The sequence below is a fragment of the Protomyctophum parallelum genome, assembly GCF_964188405.1.
Source record: "Protomyctophum parallelum genome assembly, chromosome: 14".
In the NCBI taxonomy this organism is placed as follows: Eukaryota; Metazoa; Chordata; class Actinopteri; order Myctophiformes; family Myctophidae; genus Protomyctophum; species Protomyctophum parallelum.
In genome coordinates, this window is record NC_139709.1 from 43,282,252 (window position 1) to 43,307,767 (window position 25,516).

Here is a 25,516-nt window from a genome sequence, read left to right on the forward strand (position 1 = left end):
CCTTCATGTAGAGACTATGTAGTGGTGGACACGTGTGTGTGTGTGTGTGTGTGTGTGTGTGTGTGTGTGTGTGTGTGTGTGTGTGTGTGTGTGTGTGTGTGTGTGTGTGTGTGTGTGTGTGTGTGTGTGTGTGTGTGTGTGTGTGCGTACGTGTGTGTGTGTGCGTGCATGCGTGTGTCTTGTACAGTAGCTACTGTAACTCCATGCCACAGATTTTAGGTGCGCCTTTGATCTTGATTGATACTGAATACAATTTACAATTTAGATTATTAATACAGAGCGATTTACAATAAGCAAGGTAAACACGAGGTAATACATCATCATACATCAAATAGTAATAGTAATAATATAGGATCACATACAATAAGAAGTTACAAAGTGTATTCCTATGTTTGCGCTATCTATGTACGTGTTGGGTTATACACTGTGAAAACAATATTTCATTATGTTTTTGCAGGTTTGTATATTTGAAAGGGAGGGTATATTTGTATATTTGACTAGGGATGTCATTGTGTCTTGTATAGTCAACCATTTTGGAGCAATTTAGCCTAGAAGTGGCTTCTTCCAAATGCATACGACAGCAAAATATTATGTTGAATATGCTTATATAAAAAACCTATAGCCTTGGACCAAGACTGTAACAGATTACATTTGACTCTGACACAGTCTTGGACACTTCCCCAAATAGCCAGTGCAATTCTGTGTTTAATAATGACCGAACTTCAAATACAAATACAAATTCAAAATATAAAGTTTATATAAATATAAATGACCCCAAATGAAATTGTGTTCTGTAATATGTTCAATAAATAGGTGTTTTAATCCCGTCTGTAGCTGAATGTCAACGTAGTTCCTTGTTTCCACTACAACCATTGAGGAATACAGGGAACTACTGCATGGCACCGACGGGATTAAAACTTTTTTTTTTGCTGGGTAAGGTTAAAATCTGTGGCACTTTATGTTTTGAATATGTCAATTTGGGGAAGTAGGGGCATTGATTGCACACATAATTTCAGAGGGTATTTGGAGAATTGTCCGAGACAAATGTCAGAATCGCTAAAAGAAATATCTGGCAGTCTTAAAGTCTAAAGGCTTTCAAAAACCATACCAGCACAAATGATACATTTTACTGCACAAGCCGTATAGCACAATTGTAGCACAAACAAACAACAAAACAATTGGAACATTGGAACCACATGAACCACATGAACCCCAGCGTCACTATTCTGAGCAATGACATAACAGGCAACAAAAACATGTCTGCGAGGAGATTCCGTGTAGAGGGGGGAAAAAAAGCAGGAGACCAAGGATAGAGCCCTGGAGCATACCGGTGAACTTGTTGTTTGGCTGGCTGTGGCAGTGTGCTATAGTTCCACAGATGTGATCTGAACTCAATTGAAGTTCAAGTTCAAGTAGAGTGTACTCAGTACACTCTGAGTCGTGTGTCTGTGTGTGTGTCTGTGTGTGTGTGTGTGTGTGTGTGTGTGCGTGCGCGTGCACGTGTGCGCGTACGTGTGGTGTGCACTCAGGTATGCAAGTGTGTGCGCCAGGTCAACGGAGGTTGCGACAGGCATCGTGGGACATTCAGCGAGGCTAAACGTTTAGCAGCCTATTAATACCATGCACTCATATGATCCATAGATGTTATATCACCAGCACCATCAGGAGGTTTATGCTTCAAAGCCTGCAGCATTATCTAAGTCAGAGATCCCTTTCTGCTAGCTAGCTGCCGCTGTGAGTATCCAATTATACCGCCGGTAGTCAGGGGAGAGGTGGGGGGGCATCTAGAATCAACCCCAGAAGGCTGAGGTCACCATAGGTCAAGACAGTCTGACCCGCATACTCACGTAAGCGAGAATGCATGCACATTAAAAGCGTGGGCGCAACTGAGGTCATGTTCATGTTCAACAGGTGGAAGACACATGTCTCTCACACACACACACACACACACACACGCATGCACGCAAAGCTTTGTATTTGCTGTTTTTTCCTGGGCCGCACAGCTGAGCTGACTGTAGCAGTCTGAAGTCTCGCTTGCTGACAGAACTGTCCCCGTCGAGACTGGTCTCAATACTCCCTTGTGGCTTGGTCTCCCACTCTCCCTCCCTCCCTCCTCTCCTGCACTTTCACTCGACACTCGAGCGCCGGACAGGTGTGAGGCAATGAGAGGATAAGCGGCGGAGGACATTTAAATGACTACGGGAGTACGGGTGTCTCTTCACGGAAGAGTTACATTAATATCCAGTAAACCTAGTCTAAAGTGTCTGCCTGGAGTTCACGTCTGGCAGCTCTCATGCATTCTCACTTGGCAGGTGACAACCACATGGGCGGACATGTGCCCAATTACGCACTTTCACCCCGGGCATCGATATATCGATGTCATTATAGGCGGAAACCTTTCAAAATGTTTAACTTTTCTTTCAAAAATTGCAGATCTACAAGCTGACATGCCCCTATTTTGGGCATGTCACGTTTTAAAAACATTGAAAAGAATTTGAAAGAAATGCAGATCTTCTAGTCCTGTTATTTACAGGTAAAGAATAACAGATCTATACACTCACAACACTACGCAAAGCAATGTGATGTGAGCTTGTAGATCGGCTTTTTTCTTCCTTTTATATCCCCCATTCTCAACCAGTAGCCCTGCTAACTCTGCTAACTCAAGGTTCAAAGCTCCCCAGCATCTTCTCTCCCTTGTCTATGGTAATTCATGCCATGTCCCTGTCATGTTGTTTCATTAAGAAACAACTAGAGGAAAATTAACGGCTCTCTTAAAGAAAATGAAAGAGACAAATATCATGAAGATTCTCCCTGTGATCCTGTTAGTTGTATATTTACTGGGTGAAGACTGAAGAGCAAGGGGCCAGTTGCTCAGTTTAGAACCCATTGAAAAGACCTTAACTCATTTTGGACTGAGGTCGATAAAAAAAAGTCTTCTAAATCCTAAAAAAAATCTGAAAAACCCATGTTTCCATGTCAGTGGTGCTCAACCTTTTTCATGTGAAGGACCCCCAGAATTATCTCTATTGGGCCACGGACCCCCATCTCAAAATATGTTGTTCCAGGGACCTCCCAGAAGCAAATATTTTAGTTAAAAATGTTCGCTCTGAAATATATATTCAAAGATTTGCGCCACATTTTCACGATTTTTCAAAAATAGCAGACCTACAAGTTGATCTGCTATTTTTCAATAGCTAAATTATAACATAATGTTTAAAACGCCAAAAGGGGCTCCCGCCCAAAATGGGTTAAGCCGTCATAAATTCTCTAATTAGGCCCGTCTGATGTAAGGCCGCTGATTGCATTAAAGATGATTACCACATCACTCTGATGCTGAGCCAAAAAACAAGAAACTAAATGAGCCAACCTCCATGCAGACTTAAGTTAAGTTAACATAAAACCCTGTAAGCCCTCAGTTGTAATTATGATTAATTACAACTCCTACTTTTAGCTATTAAAAAAGATCTGACAATGAGTCCTAGTATTTAGTACTTTGTTTAGCAACAGTCTTCTCATGAACCATACCATGTGTGAATGACATATAATTCACATCGGCAGGTCCAAAGGACATGCTTGAAAATAGTTTGAAAAGTATTTCACCAAGAGATTGGTGAAATATTTACGAAATGATGATTACTTTCTATTATAACATTTAAAACGTAAAATAAACCACTCATCAGAGAGGCCACCTACTACAACAACATCACCTACAGGTTTACTTCTATGGTATTTATGTTACCTAGAGAGGGCTGAGGGAGATTAGTGGGTCACACCCCCTGTATGCCACCTACACTACAGGTGAGACGTTTTGCCCCAGGACTGTGTGTGTGTGTGTGTGTGTGTGTGTGTGTGTGTGTGTAAGGTAGGGGGGGGGGGGTATTGCCACAGGACCATGTCTGTCCTAGGCAGACTTGGCTTGTTGAGACTTGAGACAGGCACAGAGTGACGCACACAATGTTAACTAAAGTGACTTACTGACTTTGCTGTTCCTCCTCTGTCCACTGTGCAACAAGAAAGTATGTACAATACGTCATGTGACTGTGTCGCTCACAGAAAATAACAGCCTTCTTCTACTGAAAATCTGCGAGCGGCCGCAAAAGGTATAAAAATATGGGTAATAGAAGCCCCTTCCTTGGATTGAAGTGACAGATTAATGACTCATGTTCACAATGCCACACATGGACACTGATGGATGGAAACTCCCCCCAGGGCCTGTGTGATCGCTCACTTGAGTCTCGCACGCTCCTGCGTGCGTTATAGCCTAGCGAGCCAGACGCGCCACAACGACACGAAGCAGTGGCAGTCAGCGCTGTAAACAAGAAGTTAAAGGATAATGGACTACACAAAGCCCTGTCTGCATGGCGGGGGCGTAAACACACAACACAAAAACAACTGAACTAGCAGGGGAGATCTGGAGGAGAGAGAAAAAAGAGAACGGCGGCGAGATAAAATCAACCTCCCGAGCATGGCAGAGATGTTTACATTTTCTTCGCCCTGCAAGCAGCGGGTCTTCTAGAATGGCTATGGCGGTCGGCCTGCCGGCCACTTAAGTCGCAATTGAGTTCTTATCTTGAGCATTTCTGTGGAATTTCCTGTGCACCTTCATGCTTCCCAGACCATGGCCCCTATATGCTGATTTTGGTGACCCAATGGTCTTTATTCTTTAGGCCTTTAAGTTATAAAAAAAAAATATTAACGGGGCAGACTGCCATAAAACTTTCCAATTGCATTCATGCTCACTGGACGATTACCCATAACTATTTGAGTGACTCCGTGACCTAGCTTTACCTTAGCGATTACCCATAACTATTTGAGTGACTCCGTGACCTAGCTTTACCTTAGCGCAGGGTTCCCCAATAGGCGGCCCGCGGGCCATTTGCGGCCCGCAGAGCGCCCCCTTGTGGCCCATGGAAGAATAAAAAACAAACAAAAAAAAAGATTTTTTTTTTTTTTTTTTTTGAAGGGTCCCAGATATAAATGGCATTAAATGGGGGTCAGTAGCCTATGCATGTCAAACTGGGCATCCTTTTCAAATGGGGTCTTGCCCTGAAAATGAATTTTCAGGGCAAGACCTCAACCTCGCGCGTGCAGACTCGGCCCCCAGCCTGGTACGCAAGTCAAAATATGGAAAATTAATTGGGGAACCCTGCCTTAGCGATTACCCATAACTATTTGAGTGACTCCGTGACCTAGCTTTACCTTAGCGATTACCCATAACTATTTGAGTGACTCCGTGACCTAGCTTTCCTCCCTCAGGCCAAATGATAAACTTTTCACACAACAAGATATCTCATAATCTAATTGGTGAACTGACCCATGGCCTTTCCTCTAGCGCCACCCTTCAGCCAGTTTCAAATTAGGGTGTAAGGAACACTTTTGGGACTTCTTACCCGTGTGAACTGATCAGTACAGGCTGTGTGTGTGTGTATGTGTGTGTGTGTGTGTGTGTGTGTGTGTGTGTGTGTGTGTGTGTGTGTGTGTACTGTACTCTGTACTGTACTGTGCTATTGTTATAGTTACAGTATAATGGTCAGTGTGAAGAGGCGGTTGGCACCACTCAAAAAAGTTTATTTTCCTCCATGCAGAGATTTCCTTGTTGACGCACAAAAAATCAGGATGGTGGTTATAGGGTTAGAGAATTAGAGGTTAGGTTTCAGGAGCGAGGGATGAAGTTAAAGCCTGATTTATAGGCTACTTAGTTGTGTTATGCAGTTGTGCACCGAAAATAGCAGATCTGCAAGCTCAGGGTTAGGTTTAAAAATCAGCATTTATAAAACTGCCGTCCTAAAAGGTTGTGTCCTCACAAGTGTAGAAATCCAAACGTGTGTGTGTGTGTGTGTGTGTGTGTGTGTGTGTGTGTGTGTGTGTGTGTGTGTGTGTGTGTGTGTGTGTGTGTGTGTGTGTGTGTGTGTGTGTGTGTGTTTGTGTGTGTGTGTGTGCGAAATAGATGAGGAAAGCTGGGGAAAGTCTCGGGTAGCACCCATCCAGAGAGTGGCCCTGGCATGCAGTGAGGGGAGAGTGAGCATTGGGTGGGCTATGAAGAGGGTATGTGGGATCATGTTGCATTCACCCCACCTGACCCTGTTTGTTGGCTGCTGAGTTCAGCACTATGGCAGGGGCTGTGCGTGTGTGTGTGTGTGTCCTCCTAAGACGGGAAACACAGGGCTTTGGTTCAATCTAACTGCCAATGACGTTCTGCCGACTCATTCAGAAATACCAGTGAAAAGCCACCAGCCGACACAGGTGGCCATTTTGAATGAAGAAGTACCAGTGGTCCCAGGGGGGAAAACGTCAAGCAGTGTGAGAGAGAGAGTGACATGCTGCACGCACGCACGCACACACGCGCACACACACACACACACACACACACACACACACACACACACACGATGGAGAGAGAGAGAGAGAGAGAGAGAGAGAGAGAGAGAGAGAGAGAGAGAGAGAATCAGTCTAATGGCTCTGGAGCTGGAACTGGCTGCGTCAGGGAAATTTTAGATCCTGAAGGAGAAGTCATTAATGTGGGTCACCCCATACAGGGAGGAGAAAGGCAGAGAGAGAGAGAGAGAGAGAGAGAGAGAGAGAGAGAGAGAGAGAGAGAGAGAGAGAGAGAGAGAGAGAGAGAGAATAAAACAAGATAGAAAAGACAGGGCAAAAAGGAAAAACGACAGATAGAGAGAAAGAGAGAGAGATGCAAGCAGATGGAAAACAACAGTACAAGCAGAAGACAGGGGGAGAGAAGTTCACCAGAGGGTTCAGACGTCTCTCTCTCTCACATGATGATGTTTGCTTGCTGCTGTTATGACACTGGGTGGGAGTGGGGCTGTGTGTGTGTGTGTGTGTGTGTGTGTGTGTGTGTGTGTGTGTGTGTGTGTGGGTGGGTGGGGAGGGGGGTGTCCACGGCGACTGAACTCTGAGTTCTCTCTGCGCCCTTAAAAAAAGCAGAATTTGTAGAATTATCCTTCTCTCTCACTCTCTCTCTCTCTCTCTCTCTCTCTCTCTCTCCACTGACCGCTGGCGGACAGACGGGACAACTCTGCAATGAAAACACAGACTAACAAGCCAAAACGAGCTCAATGCATCCTACACACGTTTGGGCCTCTGCGGCCTTCGTCAGGTCAGGTGTGTTGAACAGTGTGTAAAAACAAAAAGGCAGGTATATAAAGGGAATAGCGGGCAGAGCCCACATCACATTATTTACACTATTATCTATTTCCGTCTGAAAAAGCACACTTGTGGATGTGCGTGCACCTTTTGTCCACTATGGGTGAAAAGTCTGTTTCTTTTCACACACAGTCACACACACACACACACAGATGTGTTTCAGATCCCGATTACGCCTTGATACCTTTTGGGATACTAATTACTGAGAGCAGACAGATTTGACTTCCATTGCACAGTGGGTGGGTGCGCCGGAGATTACGGCAACGGTGAAGCAAGCAGTTTCCACAATCCCTCAGTGAGACAAGCCCCCAGCTCCACTCTGTGATGTCAGCGTTCAGCATGAATAGGATTCCGCAGTTGTACAGTTAAAATGCTTTGGTGTGTTTTATAACACTTTCAGTTTCACTACTACTAAATTACAAATGGATTACTTAGGACTTTACATTTGATATACAGCAAAGTCAAAGCGCTGCCCTTTTTTCCCCCCCTTCAAAAGCACTGCGTTAGCATTTTTCTCATGTAGCTACACGGTAAAATCCCCTTACGGGTAAATCTTTGCACTTTCAGAGTAATTAACACTCAAGATTTTTTTTTTGTAGAGCAGCAAATGCTGCCTCAGAGTTACGGGCCAGGCCCAGGGTGCTCATGGTCACTTTGTCACGGTAAATGGACAGATCTGGAATAATAATCTCACTGGCTACCGGGCAGGTGCTATGGATGACTGATTGACACATCACTCAGCACTCTCGCTCAATTTCCAAATATCACACACACGCATGCATGCACGCACGCACGCACGCACGCACGCGCACACACCCTGCTTTTGTTACTGAGAGGGATTTAGCCAAACAATGAATCAACGTATAAAGAATGCAGGGTGGGGCCCGCATCGCTTCCTTTGGAACATGCAGCAAGATGCGTGGATGCGTGCGTGCGTGCGTGTGCGCGTGCGTGGCGCGAGCGAGAGAGAGAGAGAGAGAGAGAGATGTAGGAGAAATGACAAGGTGTAAGACGATATGTGATAAATAAGCCGGAATAAGGTTTAGAGTCAAATATATTTCCTGCATCAGCTATTTGAGGCTATGGCCTGTGTGTGCACAGTTGCACACTTTGTTGTTCAAGTTGTCAAGAATCTGCACTCAGTTCGACCTCAAGTTGTCGGAGCGCAGCGCGTCTGGCCTTTGAAGTGAATCGCTTTTACGTAGGGAATCATAGATTTATCACGTGTTAGCAAGCATGCAGGGGGGAGGGGGGGGGGGGGTCACTGGTGAGGTGACAATATCTGCTTTCGTTCCCCTTCCTCTGTAAAGCTCCTGGCGTTGTGTTGGGCTGTGTGTTCAGTTACAGTATGACACCACTCTGTTCACCGGGCCCTGCGTTCCAGTGACTTCTATCTAAACATACACAGAGATGAAAGGCCTTTCTCTCCTCTCTCTCCCTCGCACGCACGCACGCACGCACGCACGCACGCACGCACACACACACACAGACTGAATGAAGCTTTGTTCCCGCTGCAGAGAGGCAGAGACTCAAAGCGCCAGGCCCGGTGGTTGGTCTCTTTTGTCCGCTGTGCTCGCAAATATAGCATGAAATATAAAAGCAGAAAGTGGCGTATATGGCCATCATCGCTCTGTTCGGTGCTATGCATGCATGCCGTTGATTTGTCAATAAGATAATAATGAACAATATTATTGAACGGTAAAATCCTGGGCATTAAATTAACTCTCAGGATTGATTGATAGTGATGATGTATTATTATTTGTAAATGTATTGATTGTGTAATAATGTAGTCCTTTCCAGACAGTAACGTTGCCAGAATAGTATTGACAATCAATAAATGTCATAAATATTCAAAGTGCTATGGATTTGCATTATGTTTTTTTAATGTTTTAGTCTAGAGTAAATGGCAGCGAACATGTTGCAGTGTGGGTAACAACAGCTAATGGAAGGTTTGAGAATTCAGTGTGCCAGTGTTGCTGCAGTCTACCTTAACAGTGGCCTACTTTCTAATGTCTGACCTTGAGAATGCACGCATGCACTGATGCCCCGAAAATAGCAGATCTACAAACTGACCGCTGTGATTGTGAGCCAGAATGGTGCGCAACACTGGTGCACAAAATATGCATACATCAGGCCTTTCTTTCTCTATTACATACACACGTGTACACAATACGCACGCACGCACGCACACAGACATACAGTACATATCGCACATACAGTACAATGATTACAATCACAGGCGTGTATGCCCCTGTGGTCATGATTTATATCTCAGTGGAGCGTCCCTGGGAGCCCTACAGAAGGGCTTAGTGGTCAGGGACTAGGTTGTGTCCAGGGGGCTTAGGGGGGCGGGGCGGGGTGTTAATCTATGATAAGAGCTATGAAACTCCCCCCGGTGACGCAATACTACACACACACACACACACACACACACACACACACACACACGCACGCCGAACAATAAGTGAGACGACAAGGATTATTGATTACCACACCGCTGTATTATACAAGCAGATAAGATTAGCACAATGAATGCAAAGTTTATGGGGGAAGAACCTGCAGAGGTGGACGATAGCGCCATTCAAAAGTGTGCAGGAATGCGGCGCGTTAAGATTGTCACTGGAATCGCTGCGAGAATCATCAGTATAGGAGATTGGACTTTAGCCCAATGTATGCGTCCGTGCATACGACAGATAAGCTGAGACAACACCGAGATAAACAAAATAAACTGATTTTCAATTAATGAAAAAATGCCACAAAAATGCGTCGGTTATTCTTGGAGAGTCACATGACAAAGTATAAATCGATAGGCCTTTATTAAATGTGTGAACGAGCTTTGTGCACGCTATGTAACCAAAAAAAGCTCTACAGACACATATGCACACACATGCAGGTGCATGCACACGCACACACACACACACACACACACACACACACACACACACACACCCTTCAATAGGTAGTTATTCACACTCGAGGAACGTGTTGGTTCTCAGACATGCTCAGGGTCAGAAGTCACGCACACAGTTGTGCACGTGCTCAAAGTTAGCTTGCCGTGTCTTTTTATGACCTCTCGTTCTATTTTCCACACACGCACACACACACACACACACACACACACTTTAACGTCACTTTATTAGCGCCAATATTTCCCCAGCGGCTCTATTCGATATGCCGCTACCTCTCCGCCAGTGTGGTAACAAGGTTAGTTTTGTTCTGTTCATTATCTGTAATAACAAAGCAATCACCCTACAATCGATCCTGAGCTGCAGTACTTTTATGAAAGCCATCCAACACGCACAGCGTGACTGCGCAGTTCAGGGCAGCAAACGCTCATTCAATCATCCCTGGGCTCCGCCTCCCAGTGGAGGGGGGGGTGGGGTGGGGGTGCAGAGAAAGAGAGAGAGAAGAGAGAGAGACACACACAGACTGACACAGAGAAAGAGAGAGCAGTGCATAATACAGATGACAATGTGTAACATTGAGCTGTCAGTGATGTCATTGCAAGGAGTGCACTTTAGGCTGCATGAGGACAAGCTTGGTGTGTATAGATGGTGGGTTTGGGGGGGGGGGTATGAAACCTCTTATCTTCATATGTTTTCATAGGTGGTCGTCGGTCAAGAATACAAAAGGAATCCTCGCTCACTAATGCAACAAAAGGAACGTCCTAAGAGGTTTAGCAGATGCAAAGACATTTATTTTGTTAACTATGATCTGTAGATTTCTTCAATCACTATGGATCATCATTAAAAAGTTAGTGTGCGAGCCATTCCATTCCTTTTGTTTTTTTTTTGTTTTGTATTATACATTCTTTTATCGCACGGTTTTTTAACCCATTTTTTCACCCTGCAGTGTCAATTATCTAATGTAATCCTGGGCGCTAAGCTTCCTCTGCCAACGTGGGGGGGTTCAGCGGAAGCCGCTTCTAGCTTTTTACCTGACAGGGGAGAGTTTCCGGATTTATATTTTTAGAAGTCTCCTGTGGACAGGTGGTGAAAATTAGCACTTGTGCTAACATACTGTAAGCAATGCATCTACTAATTGTATACAATTGTGCAATGACCAATGTAATTGTGATGTTCATGCAATAAACCTACAATACATGCGCTACCATAGGCCTACACCAGTAGTTCTCAACCTTTTTAGTGACAAGGACTGATATATATTTGGCCGCGGACCCCCAGGAAGACCCAGAAAAAAACATCTTTGCGCTGTGAGCTTGCAGTCTACATCTGCTACTTTAGCCAACATATAATAAAGGGGGTAAAACTATTGTGATGCTGTATTAACAGTAACACATTTAGCTGGGGGGGGTCCCCTCAAGGACCCCTGGGGGGGGGGGTCCCCTCAAGGACCCCTGGGGGTCCCCGTACCCCACTTTGAGAACCACCGCTGTACACTGACTGCCAATGTCAACTATCTTCTAATAAGAAACAAGGTGAAGCTGAAATGGACAGGGGTACACTATGCACCTCGACTGGTCACTGATCACAGGGGTACACTATGCACCTCGACTGGTCACTGATCACAGGGGTACACTATGCACCTCGACTGGTCACTGATCACAGGGGTACACTATGCACCTCGACTGGTCACTGATCACAGGGGTACACTATGCACCTCGACTGGTCACTGATCACAGGGGTACACTATGCACCTCGACTGGTCACTGATCACAGGGGTACACTATGCACCTCGACTGGTCACTGATCACAGGGGTACACTATGCACCTCGACTGGTCACTGATCACAGGGGTACACTATGCACCTCGACTGGTCACTGATCACAGGGGTACACTATGCACCTCCACTGGTCACTGATCACAGGGGTACACTATGCACCTCGACTGGTCACTGATCACAGGGGTACACTATGCACCTCGACTGGTCACTGATCACAGGGGTACACTATGCACCTCGACTGGTCACTGATCACAGGGGTACACTATGCACCTCGACTGGTCACTGATCACAGGGGTACACTATGCACCTCGACTGGTCACTGATCACAGGGGTACACTATGCACCTCGACTGGTCACTGATCCTAAACTGAAATGGACAGGGGTACACCATGCACCTCGACTGGTCACTGATCACAGGGGTACACTATGCACCTCGACTGGTCACTGATCACAGGGGTACACTATATGCACCTCGACTGGTCACTGATCCTAAAACAAAGAACACAGGAGATCACACAATGTGTTCATGATTTGCGGCATTTTGTTGGAAACGGAGCAGTCCTGCGAACTTTGGAAGGCAATCTTAGCCAATCAGGATGGAGTCTGAATAATCTGAAAGACCCGTTTCGTGCTATTTAGAGACTGTGTACCAATTTGCATGACGTTTGGACAAAATCTGTAGGTGTGCTGTCAAAAAATGTGTATTGCTAAAAGCAGCCTCCTGGTGGCGCTATAACAGGCCATTGTGAAACAGCTGTGAGTGTGTGTGCAGAGTGTGGCTGCCATCAAGGCAACGGTGCCAGAGATTAGCTGTCCACAGAAAGACGGACGGACAGACAGACGGACGGACGGACAGACGGAGTGCAAAACATACTCTCTCCCCTGCCTTCGGCCTGGTGGAGACAATAAGACAGAGATGTACAATGCAACATGTCTGTTCCCTGCACTCGGATCTCTCTGTTTGTCTTTTATTACTTGTACTATCTCCACAATGCGCAAGCGCACGCACGCACACACGCACACACACACACACACACACACACACACACACACACACACACACACAGACACACACACAGCCTTGTCTACAGCATCGGAACGGATGCGGTAGCTTAGCAACCTATCATAAAACGTCAAAATGATGGGAGGAAAAAAAAGGTTCAAACCGAGGTTTCCTTTTTTCTTTTTGTACTGTACGTGTTCATTTTGAGCCGTCTTTGTACTCCCCCGTACCGTCCGTCCCCTCTCACTATCCTGCTTCCTTCATCCGACAGTATAATAACCATCCTATACAGTAATAATACAGTATAATAACCATGCTTCCTTCATCCTACAGTATAATAACCATGCTTCCTTCATCCTACAGTATAATAACCATGCTTCCTTCATCCTACAGTATAATAATAACCATGCTTCCTTCATCCTACAGTATAATAACCATGCTTCCTTCATCCTACAGTATAATAACCATGCTTCCTTCATCCTACAGTATAATAACCATGCTTCCTTCATCCTACAGTATAATAACCATGCTTCCTTCATCCTACAGTATAATAACCATGCTTCCTTCATCCTACAGTATAATAACCATCCTACAGTATAATAACCATGCTTCCTTCATCCTACAGTATAATAACCATGCTTCCTTCATCCTACAGTATAATAACCATGCTTCCTTCATCCTACAGTATAATAACCATGCTTCCTTCATCCTACAGTATAATAACCATGCTTCCTTCATCCTACAGTATAATAACCGTTCCCTCTCACCAACCATGCCTTCGTCCATCGTCCATCACACCCATCAGCCAGATAACAGGCTGATGTTTAATTTGATTGGCGGAGCTGACATGCTAATCTGGACCATATTACACTGATCTGATGCTGATATCACCCATCATAATCCCAACGTCAACTGGTCTAATCCTGTTTCAGCATCCGATTATGTCCCTCCAACCTGGCACTGGCAGGGCTTTATCCACCCCCCCCCCCCCCCCCCCCCCCACCCTCAAAAGTGAGAGACTGACAGACAGACAGGCAGGCAGGCAGGCACGCACGCATGCACGCACACACACACACGCACACACAGTTACTCAGACAACCCCCCCCCCCCTGCCCCACACACAGACATTCACACAGCGCATTTGTCCCCATAAAATCATTGACTGAGTAACTAACGCCAAGAGAAAGTGATCGTGAAATGATATAAAACACAGACTAAAAGTATAATTGTATTCACTCAGCAGAACAGTACTACAGGGGTGGACGTGCCCAGACACTGACGGAGGGGAGGAATGTGCAATGGACAGAATGAGAGAGAAAGTTAAAGAGAGACAGACAGATTGAAAGACAGCGAAAGAAAACACAGACAGTGCCTGAGTAATAGAGGCAATGAGGAGAGAGAGAGAGAGAGAGAGAGAGAGGGAGAGAGAGAGAGAGAGAGAGATCGTCATCAATCAAGATAGACTGATGTTTCATGCCGTTCATACTTCGCCATGTCTTCTGGCATCAGACGTCTTATGTCATGAGGGTAGGAAGACGGGGGGTAAACAGCAGCAGAGACGGGCAGGGACAGGACAGTTTAAATATGTGTTGAGAGAGCATGGGAGTGAATAGCTATCCCCCTCGAGCTCTTTCCTCAGCTGTTTAATGGGAGGATAATGACCCTGCTGACTGACTGAGTGACTGAACGTGTGACTGTTTCTACACTACAGTATGCATAAGAGAGAGTGACAAACCGACAAAGAGGGGATATTAGTGTGTGTAGTAACAGAGTAACAGAAAGACTGAGTGAAATGGTTCGCAGTTATATCCTATGAAGAAGTATGAAATATGAATTGTGCACTTTGACCTCTTTAAAAGAGTTTTCTCTGTGTGCAGTGCATCTCGATCTTGCGACATAATTCGAGGCTAAACAAATGTAATGGCTGGGTGACTACCTGTGCTAAGTACATGTTTGCCTCACGCAGAAAGAAAAATACATAGGTCTGAGACTTGGATGAGGGTCAATTTAGTTGTTTACGGTAGGGTTTTTAAATGTTTGCTCTGCATAGTCAACACTTCTCAAACACAGACTTCATGTTGTGTGTTGCTCTGTACAGGACTACAGTTTGTCTGATATGTACAGCTATAGTTTCAGTATCATACCGCACTATATACAGTTTTTCCCACAATTGTTAACACACAAAAATCTAAAACTTGGCACAATTTGCACAACCTTCAATTCATGTACCTAATCGCTCGACACAATTTGCACTACATCACACTCCCTTATCTGCATTAGACTCTGACTTTCCTTCTTTACACTCTACATTAAGTATTAAGTACACTACACATAATGTTCAGTTGTTGCACACACTTCTCACATAAAATCTCAAAGCATCAATCAATACACACAATTAGTCAAATCTCTAAACATTCAGATAAATGAGAATGAATGAATGTGAGCAATTTGCAACCAGGACTGCAGCATAAAAGAGACTTGAGAGCCTCTGTTTTGTTGGGGGAACAATGGAGAACCTTGAAGAGATCGACAACCAGAGAAGGAGAGGGAGGAGGAGTGAGAGGAGGATGAGGTAGAGGAGTCAGGGCCGATTCATACTCCAATTTTACCGCTGTTTCGGCGCTGTAGTGCCGAAATTTTTCTGTTCTATTCCTTCCACCTTATTCTCCTTTCCTGAATCCTATTGAGGAGTTCTTTTCAGCTTGAAGGTAGAAGGTATATGAACGGAACCCACAGAGCCGGCTTTGAGCAGGCTGGGTTTCAGCTGCATACTGTATGTGTGTGCTGTTTTATGTTTGACTATGAAAAAGTAGTCATTTTACAAAAGGAGAAATGGCTCATTCTCCAGAGTCATTGTCATTCATGTGTGTTCCATTTCTATGATTGTGTTTTAAAATGTTCACTTCATTCTGCTGTAAACGCTCGGTAGTGTGTAGCCAATGCTTAGTTGTGTGTGTACTCAATGAATGGTATGTGTGTGTCATTTGAAAATACGGCGGTGTGTACCAAATGAAAACACAAGTTCCATTTTGGGAACGGTTAAGAGATTTGATGGCAAAGAGTCATCATGGAAAAGGAGAGTCAGGGTTTAGCATTTTGTGTGTGAGGTTTTCAGTTTTGTGTGTGTAGTTTTGAGAATGCTGTTAGGTTGTGAAAAACGTGTGTTAACAATCGTGAAAAACGTTTCTTTTTACTATGCATATTATTATCAGTAGTACTATTTTTACCTTTCTATCTCAACTACTTTCTATGTTATTTTGCTACTAGCAGCTGTATTGTATACTGTATGTATGTGACAATATACATCTTGAACCTCTTCAAAACTTTTTATTGCACTTTTTATCAGTTTAATGCAGTTTTACCAAGAGTTTGTATCTTTATAGTACACAAACAGTAGTACTCAGTGGCAGAATCATGATGTGATGTAAAGCTGCAATTATTTAGTTTTACAGCCTGTGTGTGTGTGTGTGTGTGTGTGTGTGTGTGTGTGTGTGTGTGTGTGTGTGTGTGTCCGCGCACACACGCGTGTGTTTGAATATGTTGTCTCATAAAGAAAATAAGAGACAATGATAGAAAGGAGAGAGAGAAGCTTTAGGAACTAGAGAGCTAATCTGTGTGGAGGAGAGACAGAGACAACTGATACAGAGGAGAAACGCAGGCTGTTCCAGCTGATCTGCTACAACAGAGCGGACAGCCACACTGATCCAATGCAGGACTCTGACATGACATCCATGGACAGAAATACATATAGCGTTGCCGTCGGGCAGGAACCGTAACTCCATATTCAAACTATTTGTGCTTTTCCGTAAATGAACACCGTCCTCCACTTGATCACACTACACTACAGCGTCCCACAGAAGCTTCAATAGCAGTTTCACAAGCTCGTTTTGAGCTTGTGAATCTGCTACTTTTTTCTATTTGGGAATTTGACCCGGCAAGCTAGTGAGTCTATGTACGTGCATGTGTCACTTGAGAACAATTCAAGGGGCCGTGCTTGAGATTCTATCGATGATGAATTCATTTTGCCGTCGGCGCAGATAAGCCATTCGGACTGCATACAGATTCTGGAGAACTGCTCATTTCATTGACTTCCTCAACAATCACTGTGTATGCCCCCCGGGCAAGTGTGAAGTCGATCAGACGGGCGGTTCGCAAGACACACGTGACTATACAGAGCGGGCCGGTTCTGGCGAACCGCTCATCATCCGATGGACCTAACACTCAACAGTGCAGTCCCTGTGTCCTCAGCACTGCACCCATACAAGTGTTACAGTAAACCGATCTCTAAATATGCAAAGGACAGACAGACACAGAGACATGCATAAATATTAGAGGTGTAGCGATGCATTTTAACAGCGAAACGATACGCATCACGATACATGGTTGACCAAACGATACATGGACGATATTTTTTCATTCATGCCGATACGATACAATGATTTAAAATCGATACAGTAACTATTAAAATACATGGACATTGTATTTGAACACATACGGACAAACTACTAAAGTGTAGCAATATGCAATGGAAAAGCAATTAAAGCCCTCTTTCTCTTTTTGCTGTATACAACGCACAAGTACTTAGCATCGATACAATCGATTATTTGCATAGCAAAACGATACAAAGTCAATATCGATATACCAGTAGTTGGACCGTTGAAATAAAAATTGGCGCATCGATGGCAGTTACTGTATCGTTACACCTCTAATACATATACCGTACATGGGCACACAGGACTCTCGTACAGTGCAACATAACACTCAGCATTGCAAAATGAAATCCTGGGCGTTAGTTTAATGGTCCGTCCACTTCCGAGCACTATAATTATAACTATAATATTGTTTAAAAGCTCAATGAGGATACAGTTACAGTGCTTGGTGTGGACGGCACTTAACTCCAATTTAATTACGCCATTCCAATATGTTTATTCCTCATCGAGCGAAACCAGATAACTGCGAATGGCTTGCCAAATAAAATGGCCACTAAATAAATCCCAACGTGACATCTCTCGCTCGGCAGAAGTCAGCTCATTATGGCTGACAGAGTCCATGTCTTGTTAACTTAAAAGGTGAGTAATATTCAGCGTGCTCCCTCAGAGATGCAGATTTGCTGGCGGATGCACACCGCAGATATCCCATTAAAAATCCAATTAGAGGGGGCGCCACGGTGTCTCATATGGTAAGAACGCATACAGTATCACATACATTAAGCTATATATTATAGTCCCTCCCACAGCTGGCCTGTGTTAAAATCAATGTGAATCTTGACGACTAAAACTATGACGAAGAATGTTCATCAACGACCCTTCTTCACCAACGGAAACTAAAGAAAAACTATGTCTAATAAAAACTAGACTATAATGTTAGAGAGGGATGAGTGGAGAAAAGATACAGTGCAGCTATAAGACAAATGATGTTTATGCTTGCATGGTTGCTTGCGGGTGTTGCGCTCCAAAAATAGTCGATGTACAAGCTTGTAGATCTCCTCTCTCTCTCTTCCCCACCACCTTTCCTGTCTCTCTCTCGCTGACAGATGGGTATTGGGTAGAGAGGACCGCCTAAGGGGACCAGAAGGTCCCAGGTTCGAGCCCCCCCTGCAATGTGTCAAGGAGGCCTTGAGCAAGACACCAAACCCCTGTGTTCAAGTCTGACCATTTGGGAAGCAATCAGTTTGGCGAAGCGGAATTTCCCCTGCGGGATCAAATAGGTCTAATTGTTAGTATGACTTCCATCAGCAGACTGGTTTGTGTGGATGAATGCTGGAATGATTATGACGGAGGCTGTGTCTGCCCCTATCGGTCCAAATTACTACCATTAGGAAGCTCTACTCTGATTGGAAATTAACAGAACGCCACTGTGCCAACCAACATCATCACTGCTGTGTTGGAAAATGATACTTCAAACAAATGGGTAAATCAAGTGCAAATTTACATAAAAGTCAAAGTAACTAAATCAAACATCTTGAAAATGTGAGCAATCTTTGAATATAAACAGTATAATTATTTTATAGCAGCAATTTTTTACTATTTTTTTTTTGATATTTTGCCTCTTAGTAAAGGTTAAAAACCCTGGCCAGCATGGTGAATAGTGGCCTGTGATTGGCTCAAGCAGGGTGAATAGTGGCCTGTGATTGGCTCAAGCAGGGTGAATAGTGGCCTGTGATTGGCTCAAGCATACTGTTTGAATGTTGTTGTCGGGTGGAAACCACGTACGGTATGTCCAAAACCAGTGGTGGAAAAAAAAACCTTAGGTTTCGTTTTGGCTGTGGGACCCAGCCTTTCGTCCAATCAGGATAGAGAGTGAAAAACGAAACCTAAGGTTTTTTGACCCCCAGGGGTTAACTGGGGACAGGGAGGAACTTATTAAGTGAAATCACTGAATATACCTTTAAAGGTATATTCAGTGATTTCACTTAATTCAAATATCACTTATTTCTTTGTTTTGTTGTGATAATCCTCCCTACTATAGAGTGTGCTGGCCATATAAGGAGTTCCTCCCTGTCCCCAGTTAACCCCTGGGGGTCAAAAAACCTTAGGTTTCGTTTTTTACTCTCTATCCTGATTGGACGAAAGGCTGGGTCCCACAGCCAAAAACGAAACCTAAGTTTTTTTGAGTGAAATCACTGAATATACCTTTAAGTAAAAGTGCAATGTAGAACTACTCCGTTACAAGTACAGTATTAGTAGTAGTTATTGGTGTCGATATCAAAGCACCAAAAGTAGAAACTAGAAAGTAGTCATTACTCATTATGCAGAATGTCCCATTTCACAAGTTCAAAATATATAACAAATCTTTTTAATATAGCCGATCTACAAGCTCACAATGTGTCGCATCAGGACGCATTGTGAGCTTGTAGATCGGCTATTTTCAAATGCGGCCGAAATATGTGGCTGAAGTGTGTGATGTAGCCTATGATTTATAATAATAATCCAAATCTACAAAGTGACTAGTAACTAAAGGAGGAAAAGTACAATATTTGCCTCTGAGATGTAGTGGACTAAAAAGTATAGAACATGGGAAATACTCCAATAAAGTAAAAGTACCTCAACATTGTACTTAAGTACAGTACTTGAGTAAATGTACTTGACACTTTTCACTTTACACTTTTCATGAAATGGAAAAAAGAAGGTCTTGTACCAATAATGGATCAGTGTCATTATTGTTTAGTCCCAACAAGCTCTTGTTAATGATATTCATTGGTTCAATCATGCTTATAACACCCACAGACACACTTTCACTGTAACTTTTGAAACATTTCTAAAATGGCAAGCTTGTAGACCGGTTAATTTCGCAACTTTTGCGCAACACTCTTGCGCAACAAAACAAAGTAGGGTTTAAATTTTTACAAACGAAAACATATAAAAAGTTGCTATATGGAGACGCGAGGTTTCTAGCTGCCCGAAAGTGATGATTTTTGGGCAATAAAAGAAAGACTGTCGACTAGCAACCAATGTAATATTTACCACAGACGTGTCCTCCTGGCCATCCCCCAGTCAGTGTGTGTGTGTGTGTGTGTGTGTGTGTGTGTGGGCGCACGTGTGTGTGTGTGTGTGTGTGTGTGTGTGTGTGTGTGTGTGTGTGTGTGTGTGTGTGTGTGTGTGTGTGTGCGTGTGTGTGCGTGTGTGTGTGTGTCTGCCCGTCTGGGCATTGGGCACAGAGTTACTTGTTTATCCTGATGTTACATATGTTTCATGTAACCCCAGAATGTTAACAATAAACATAAAACATAAAAAGATCACGAAGATGTGAAGATAAAGGAAGATAAAAGAGAGAGAGAGAGAGAGAGAGAGATGAAAAGAAATAAAAGCACGTAGGGAAAGAAAGAGAGATGAGGTATTACTTAGATGTTAAGAGTTATGTACCATCTCTCTGTGCAGGAATGCGAGATTGGCAACGAAGTGTGACAACACGGCTAGAAAGCCCATAGCAGACACTAAAATACGCACACACGCACGCACGCAGCCACCCACGCACACGCACACACACACACACACACACACACACACACACACACACACACACACACACAATTATTATATAGCCTATTATATAATGGCCTAATCGCAATTGCTTTTGCATAATCATCATAATAGTCTCCATGTTGAAATTGTTTTATTGCGAAAACCTGAAATTCCCCTCAGTCGTGTCGTGTCCCGTCACGCCTCATGACACGCTCCATATATGGCTGTCTGGAGAGGACTGGATCATCACCTACTGTACATACAGTATGGAGCCGGCCAGCAAGTCTACATCTGACCTCTCTGACACCAGAAAAAGAATGTCCATATGGGCATTCCCAGATGCCCTAATACATTCCCTGTTATGACCATATACGGAGATCCCTGATCATCAATATTAAGCCCATATATGGGAATGTTAATATATGGCCATATTGTGACAGTCTCATGATAACCAGTGTGGTTGCCGCGACGCGAGTCACACTTGCAAACGAACCAAGTTCGGTACAACACATGGATCTCCATATGTGGAGTTGACTATCATCACCTGGATCTCCATATATGAAGATCACGACACTGTCCTCATCGAACCCTGGACAGCCATACATGGTTTGACATACTAGATCTGCATATATATGGAGCCGGCCAGCAGCTCTACATCTGACCTCACTGACACCAGATGAATAGTTTAACTCCTGCTTCTCAATTGTGCCGTTTTAAGAAGCTCTATTGTTTCTCGCCCTCGGGGCGCCTTACTGGTATTTTCAAATATAAAAAAATATATATAAATGTGGAAATAGCTGATCTACAAGCTCACGACGCACGCGCGTTGTGTGTGAACTTGTAGATCGCCTATTGCCACCATTAAATGCTTTTATGTCAGTCATTTCTTTGTATATTGAGGTGATTTGTCATATCTCATCTTGTACCTGTATGTAGGCCAGGTGCTCACTGCTCAGGACAATGGACGTCAAGGCAATAATCTACCTGTATTTAGGCCAGGTGCTGCAGTAGACAATGGACATATATACAAAACGTATTTGCTTGATGAAATTTGTTTACACAATTACGTTTTGGGAGTTTTAAAACAGTGTTTAACTTTTCTTCTATTTGTAGTTTTTCTGCCCTGTACAGTATGTGCAACTTCAAAGGTCAAACAGAAACGTCATTTTTATTCATATCGATGTGTTCCAGAGTTCAGTGACCAAAACTCAAACGCACGCACGCACGCACGCACGCACGCACGCACGCACACTCATTTTCTCAGACATGATGACAGAATCTGTGACGAAGTGAGTGGCCAAGTACAAGGTCTAGGCCACATTATGTTTGTGTGTGTGTGTGTGTGTGTGTGTGTGTGTGCGTGCATGTTGTCCTGATCTCCCCTCCACAATGTGCATGTTATCTCTCCATGGTCCACCAGTCAGTCTGCTCTTTATGACAGGCCCTCCATGTTGGGGGTTAAACAAGTCTTCACCACGCCTCTCTTGGGTTCATACTGGGTCACTGGTGACCTCATCTCAGCCTCTCTCACACAGCACACAGGACAGAACGCGCGCGCGCGTGCGTGTATGTGTGCATGTGCGTGCGTGCGAGTGAGCGAGTGTGTACTTGTGTACTTGCACATGTACGGTACATGTATTTTTGTGTGTACTGTACTGTGTGGTATGTGTGTTTGTGCGTGCGTGCATGTAGTGTGTGTCTGTGTGTGTGTGTCTGTGTGCAGCCGGGGTGTAATGTGAACTATCCTGTCCAGGAATGGGTGTGGCCTGTAGCAAATGAGGCGAGGAGAGGAGAGAAGTCGAAGCAGGAAGAGGGGAAGATTGATCGAAAAAACGGGAGGAGCGAGAAACAGAAACCTGACGCAGAGTGGAGATTACTTGTTCATAAATAGTTTATGTATCAGTATACAGCACATATAAATATATACCATAGATAGATATGTATACAGTTATATATACACAGAATGGGAAATTCCTTGGCGTCCTAGCTGTGCCGGGTTGCGCTGTTTATTCTGATCTGTCACACATGTAGTGCATTTGATCAAACTCTGCTGCTCCGTCGCAGGTTAACCATTGACAGGACGAGTTCCCGAAGCTGACTTCAGATCAGGGGAGAGTGCAGGCAGCTATTATCCCTATCCAAATATTTACCCCACAGCAACATAGCTAAGCTATCTGCTCTTTACCAACCACACACACGGCCAACGGACCGGAGCGCGCGCTGGATTTGAGGCCAAGTGCAAAGCCAAAATGCTCACTCCCACACGCACACATACGGTAGACATTTACAAGCATGAGCACAAGCGTGCGCACGTACACGTGCACGCACACGCACACACGCACACACGCACGCACACACACACACACACACACACACACACACACACACACACACACACACACACACACTTCTCGCTCTATTTATACCTCGGCTTGGATATATCCTTGGTTCTGATTGCCCTGCCTGATTGATTGTCTCACCTGCAATATCCGTTTCTCCGATTTCCGTGACAATATCCATTCTCTGAGCTAAGACTGAGTGCTGGTACGGTAGCTCTCCTGGCTCTGTAGTGGTGCCTGCCTGGTGGAGTGGTGTTAGTCCAATAATTAAATGCCAGAGGTTGGACAAAATTAGATTATTTTGTTTCTCACCTGATTCTGACAGGACATTAGGTCTAGTAGTGGTCTAGGGCAGACCTTCCCAAACCTTTTAGCTTGAGACCCAAAAGTGGTTTGATGTCTCCCGACCCTGGGACCCCAAACTAGTGAAAATATCCAATCTACAAGCTCACAACGCATATGAGCTTCCACTACTTCTTAAAAGTTGTAGATTTTTATTTTATTCATGGCATTTATTTGATTTATTTTGTATTAACTTATAAAAATAATATTTAGATTTCTTTGGTTGTTTTTCGAAGATCTTTTGAAATGATAATTCGTAAAACAAAATGCAGGACATGAAAATAATAAGGGGATCATTTACTCACGACCCATAAAAATGGGCCCATGCAGCGACAGCGTGAGCCCAGAGTGCGGCCCTGTGTTTGGGATCACTAGGTGTGGTACGAGGCCGAGCACATGTCTCTGAGTGTGTCCTGTGTTTGGGATCACTAGGCGTAGTGCGAGGCCGAGCACATGTCTCTGAGTGTGTCCCGCAGGCTGGGAAAGGAGGCCAGAGTGAGCCTCTGTTGGGGAGATGACAAGGTTTGGGTGTGACCTGCAGAGCTATGCTCTGGTGATCATGTGAGACCCGTTCTAATTATATACTGCTCAAGAAGAAGGTCGCTCCTCTCTCATGGGCACAACGTGTGTGTGCGCGCGCGCGAGCGTGTGTGTGTGTGTGTGTGTGAGTGGTAAGGGTGTGTACGTATGTGTGAGTGGTAAGGGTGTGTGTGCACGTACTGCATGTGGTGAAGTGTGTCTTGTATGTGTGTGTGTGTTTGTGCGTCTGTGTGTGTGTGTGTGTGTGTGGAAATATGTGCATGTACACGGTACGTGTGTGTGTGTCTGTCTGTGTGTGGTCTGTGTATACAGCTGTATGTGGTAATGTAAATGTGTGTGTGTGTGTGTGTGTGTGTGTGTGTGTGTGTGTGTAGAGCAGACTAATAGAGCTGTATCTTGCTTAATGCTTTGACATACTGTAGCTAAATTGCTAAACACGATAAACTCTTTGGGCCATCTTTGTCCTATTTCTCACACTCACTCTCACTTGACCAGCATGAGACAGAAAGTAGGACAAGCCGTTTGTCAGTGTTCGAATGTATGTCAGCCAGAAGAACCCATGACTGTTATGTGTGCTCCATGCCTGCCAGTGTTGAAACCATGTGTGTACTAGTACGTACTTAAGTATGTACTTTACGTACTATGTGCGTGCGTGCGTGCGTGCGTGCGTGCGTGCGTGCGTGCGTGCGTGCATGCGTGCATGCGTTTATGTGCCTGTGTGCAACTTCGATATAGAGCCTGTCTGAACTTTTTATGTACATAATGAGAAATGTTATGGGAGAGTAATAATTAATAGAACCAAATAGAACAATTACTATTAACCCAAGAATTTCTTTCTGCATTAATATGTTCTATATATATATTTTTTTTTAAGCGTTCACATCCACGATAGGGTTAGCTGCTATTGGCTGACGAAATGCTCTAGTGGTTCCCAAACTTTTTAGCCTGCGACCCAAAAGAGACATTAGATGTTTGCCCGGGAACCCAAATCAGTGAAAATAGCCGATCTACAAGCTCACAACGCGTCGCTTCGCACCGCGTTGTGAGCTGGTAGATTGGCTATTTTCGCTACTTCTTAACCCATTTTGGACTGAGGCCGATTCTAAAAAGGTCTTCTAAATCCGGACTCAAGCTTTACGAAAAACTTCAAATATTTATATAGCAGCATCATTTTTATTATTTTTTTTTAATACTGTACATATTGTACAGAAATAATGTTTTTTGGGAATGTTTTTTGAAAATATTTTGAAATAATAATTAAAAACAAAATGTAGGAAACAAAAAATAAATAAATGGACCCATAAAGAAAGTGTCCGCGACCCACAAATGGGTCCCGACCCACTGTTTGGGAACCAGTGCTCTATCTTTCTACATGACATGTAAACATGATGCAGCTTTGAGGCCATCACCAGCTCGCAGGACAACACGTACACTCGTACAGTAACAGAACGCCGTTCCAATAACATTCAGCATGCTCACACACACAC

At 44.2% G+C, this 25,516-nt stretch overlaps 1 protein-coding gene across 16 annotated transcripts in view; it reads right to left on the reverse strand.

Moving 5' to 3' along the window:
* The window catches only part of mbnl1 (muscleblind-like splicing regulator 1), a 63,386-nt gene that overhangs the window by 12,965 nt on the left and 24,905 nt on the right, over positions 1 to 25,516 (reverse strand). The gene's annotated exons all lie outside the window — the stretch shown is intronic.